The following is a 4,421-nucleotide window of genomic DNA, read 5'->3' as shown; positions in this document are numbered from 1 at the left end:
CGAGGTGGCCCGGCTAGGTGGCGCCACGGATTTTTTTCTTTTTCTTTTCCAGGAGTCCCCTTCGGTCCCTGATAGCGGGAGCCTGGACCTCTGAGGCCGAGAGGGTGCTGTGTCCCCGGCCTCCGAGCCGAGGTGGCCCGCTAGGGGGCGCCACGGAGTTTTTTTTTTTTTTTTTTTCTTTTCCAGGAGTCCCTTCGGTCCCAGCCAGCGGGACCATAGACACTTTTGAGCCGAGAGGGTGCTGTGTCCCCGGCCTCCGAGCCGAGGTGGCCCGGCTAGGTGGCGCCACGGATTTTTTTTTTTTCTTTTCCAGGAGTCCCTTCGGTCCCTGATAGCGGGAGCCTGGACCTCTGAGGCCGAGAGGGTGCTGTGTCCCGGCCTCCGAGCCGAGGTGGCCCGGCTAGGGGGCGCCACGGAGTTTTTTTTTTTTTTTTTTTTTTCCAGGAGTCCCTTCGGTCCCTGATAGCGGGAGCCTGGACCTCTGAGGCCGAGAGGGTGCTGTGTCCCCGGCCTCCGAGCCGAGGTGGCCCGGCTAGGGGGCGCCACGGAGTTTTTTTTTTTTTTCTTTTTCTTTTCCAGGAGTCCCTTCGGTCCCTGATAGCGGGAGCCTGGACCTCTGAGGCCGAGAGGGTGCTGTGTCCCCGGCCTCCGAGCCGAGGTGGCCCGGCTAGGGGGCGCCACGGAGTTTTTTTTTTTTTTTCTTTTTCTTTTCCAGGAGTCCCTTCGGTCCCTGATAGCGGGAGCCTGGACCTCTGAGGCCGAGAGGGTGCTGTGTCCCCGGCCTCCGAGCCGAGGTGGCCCGGCTAGGGGGCGCCACGGAGTTTTTTTTTTTTTTTTTTTTCTTTTCCAGGAGTCCCTTCGGTCCCAGCCAGCGGGACCATAGACACTTTTGAGGCCGAGAGGGTGCTGTGTCCCCGGCCTCCGAGCCGAGGTGGCCCGGCTAGGTGGCGCCACGGATTTTTTTTTTTTTCTTTTCCAGGAGTCCCTTCGGTCCCTGATAGCGGGAGCCTGGACCTCTGAGGCCGAGAGGGTGCTGTGTCCCCGGCCTCCGAGCCGAGGTGTCCCGGCTAGGGGGCGCCTCCGAGACTTTATTTTTTCCAGGATCCTCCCCGGTCCCTGCCAGCGGGAGCATGGACTTCTGAGGCCGAGGGGAAGCTGTGTTCCAGGCTATCTACCATGGCCTCCTCGGTCTGTGAGCACTCAGGGTTCTAAGGTCGACCAGTTGTTCCTTTGCGGTCCGGTTCTCTTTCTACATGGGGACCTCTTGGGGACACGTCACCGAACATGACTTCCAGACGTTCCGTGTGGCCTGTCATGTTTATCCCTGTGTCTTTTACACTTTTCATCTTTGCTATCTGTCCTTATTGTACCTGGAGATATATGCTGACACGCTGTCCTTTTGACTCTTTTTGTCATTAAAGGACGTTGGAAGAGGCTTGCACCAAGGCTGTTTGCTTGTCCAGCCCTAGCTCTTTTCTTCTGCGCATGGGCCTCTTCGATGCTTGAAGCTTAGCGTCCCCCCATGAGTACGCGCTTCCTGCTTTCCCGTGCTTGCTTGCCTGTGCTCTGTGGGGCAGCTTTATGACAACCGTCCCGCGTGTCAGGCGTTCCCGATTTCCCCGTGGTGGTTGTCGTCCGTTACCGGTAGGAGTCGTTGGTGCCGAGTGCGACTGGAAGGGTTTTCCCGTTTGGTGCTAGTGACCCCCTGGCGTGCTCCTCTGCGGCCGACCGGTTTTTTTATTTGTTTTTTTTTTTTTGTTTTTTGTTTTTTTTTTTTTTTGTTTTTTGGAAGGAGTTCCCGAACCTCCGCTGCTTGGTGGTGTGTCCCTTTCTTTCCTGCTGTGTGCCTCCCGAGTTGCACCTTTTCTCCTTCGAAGGGGATTTTATTTTTTTATTTTTATTTTTTATTTTTTATTTTTATTTTTTTTTGAAGGAGTTCCCGAACCTCCGCTGCCCGTTGAGTCCCGTTCTTCCACGCCACGTGCCTCCCGAGTGCAACGCTTCCTTTTTTTTCTCGCCCTCGAGAAGGGTAAATTTTTTTTTTTGTGTGTGTGGCAGTGTTAGCGACTTCTTCCCGTGCTCTCTCTCGCTCTTCTCGCTCGTATTCCCGTCCAGTGCGTTGTTAGAAAGCTCTCACGCCCGTTGTTCCCGATGCATGGCGTGTCTCGCTCCCGTTGGATCGATGTGGTGCTGCCGCGTTCTCTTCGGGCCGGGGCCTAAGCCGCGCCAGGCGAGGGACGGACATTCATGGCGAATGGTCATTCAGCGCGAATGGCGACCGCTCTTCTCGTTCTGCCAGCGGGCCCCTCGTCTCTCCTCCCCATTCCTTTGCAGGGTGGTGTGTGGAAGTCAGGGGTGCGGCTGTCCGGCACGAGCGCTGACCCGCGCACACTTGTTGCTGTGGTTCGCGGTGTCCCTGTGGACGTGTCGGGGGCGCTTGCCCCCACGCCGTTCACTGCTTCGCGGCCCTCTTCCCCCGTGCCGGGGGAAGGTGGTAGACCCGCTGCGGTGCATACCCTTCCCGAATGGTGTGTGCACGCGCCCTGCTTCGTGTGAGCCTTGCGGTGCTCCTGGAGCGTTCCGGGCTTTGACCACCAAGGTGCCCGCTTCTGAGTTGGCGGTGGCGCTTCCCGCTCCCCGGCGTGCCTCCTGTGCTCCATGGTGCTTGTGCCTTTACGCTTTCCCTTGTCCTAGTTGCCGGCTTTCTGCACGGTGACAGAAAGGGGGGGGGTCGAGGAGTTGAGTGTGCGGTTAAAAGGCTCCTTCCGTTGGGTGAGCGCCCACCCCGTGCCTATGTTTTTGGTGCCTTCACCCGCGGGCCCTGCGCGGTTAGGGTGGTGCTGAGCGATCGCGGCTGGCCCTTTTTAAAGACCGGACTCCCTCAAGTCAAGGCTCCTCCTTTGTGTGCGCCTTGAAGAGGCCTGGCTCTCGGCGGGGACCTGTCGCAGGTCCCCCCGGTCCGCGAATGCTCAAGAAGACCCCGGAGAAAGAGACCTTTGCCGATACCGCAGACCCCCCACCAGCTGGCGCGTGGTCCTTCCCGTTCTGTCCCGCGCCTGTTGCTCGTTTCCCGTTGCGTGCACGGAGCCCTTGGCTGCTCGTCGGTGTTGGGTTCGTCCCGCCCTCAGTGAGGAATTTGCCTTCTCTAGCTATCTTCGGAAAGGGCTTTACGATCTCCGAGGGGCTTCTCCCGGATGGTCCCCTCGGCTGCCCGCCCTGACCTCAGCCTTCTGCGCGCAGCGTTTGCTCTCTCGCCTACCGCGACCCGCGCCTCCCCGCTCCGAGTACGAGGAGGGATCACGCGGGACGGGGCTCTGTCGACCTGCCGCTGTGCGGAGCTTGTGGGGGAGATTGGGTTTCTGGTGGCAGGTGGCGGGGAAGGGCCGTGCACACGCCCGCGTGCGCGGTACCCCCCTCACCGCGAGGGGTCGTCGCGGGACGGGTGGGTTTGGAAGGGCGGCGGTGGGCTCCCGGTCCCACCCGCCTCCGTTTCCCCCCGTGCCCTCCGTCGCGTGTGCGTCCCTCCCACGCGCGTCCACGTCCCGGCCACTCTCGCGGCGAGGTCGTGTCGCGTGTGGTGCGTGCCGCGTGCTCTCGGGCGTCTGCGGTTGCCGCCTCGTCCCCCCCCTTCCACGGCAGCGTTCCCACGGCCGGTGGAGATCGCGGGAGCCGTCCTACCCCCCCTTCCCCCTCCGCGGGGCTCTTGAGGGTCCGTGAACCGCGGGGTTGGCCTCGCTCTCGGGGGCGGACTTCTTATTTGGGGGAACCGGCGGTCGGCCGCGTCCGGCGCGTCGTCGGACGTTGGGACCCGCTGCCACGCGGGGGTCTTCGTCGGTTGGCGTCGGCGTCTGCCTCGGTTCTCTCTCGCGTCGGCTGGCGTCTCCTCGGGCTCCCGGGGGTTGTCCGTTGGTTTCGGGTCGGCTCGGTGCCGCGGGCGTGGCGGGACTGCTCCGGGTTGGGTGCAGTGTGATTCCCGCCGGCTTGGCTCGCGTGCCCGGTCGCCGCCCGAGCGGCCTCCCGGTCCCTTGTGAGGCGTCTCCCGCGGGGGGTGCCGCTGCGGCCCGCCCTGCCGTCGACGGTCCTCGTTCTGTCGGTTCGCTCCCCCTCCCCGCCCGCCGGCGTTCCTTTCTCTCTCGCTCCTCGTCTGGCCGACCCGCGGCCGTGCTGCCGGGCCCCTCCTCACGGGGGGGCAGCCGGGCGCGCACGGGTCCCGGGGCGGTCGCGGGGTGCCTGGGGGGAAGGGCCGCCCGGCGGGCGGGAGGAAGTTGCGGTTTGAAGGGCGTCCCGGCCGCCGCGGCCGTGGCGGCGCGTCTCGCCTGGTCTCTTGGAGGCGTGTGCGGGGGGAAAGACGCCCCGCGAGGCGTAGAGGAGAAAGAGGCTTTAGTGGCTGTCGCCCACGCCGGTCCGTGGGGCCTGTTGGC

The sequence above is a fragment of the Rattus norvegicus genome, unplaced genomic scaffold, assembly GCF_021556685.1.
Source record: "Rattus norvegicus strain SHRSP/BbbUtx unplaced genomic scaffold, alternate assembly SHRSP_T2T unassigned-0000182, whole genome shotgun sequence".
In the NCBI taxonomy this organism is placed as follows: Eukaryota; Metazoa; Chordata; class Mammalia; order Rodentia; family Muridae; genus Rattus; species Rattus norvegicus.
The sequence above is the reverse complement of the archived record's forward strand: the minus strand, read 5'-3'. Positions refer to the sequence as shown.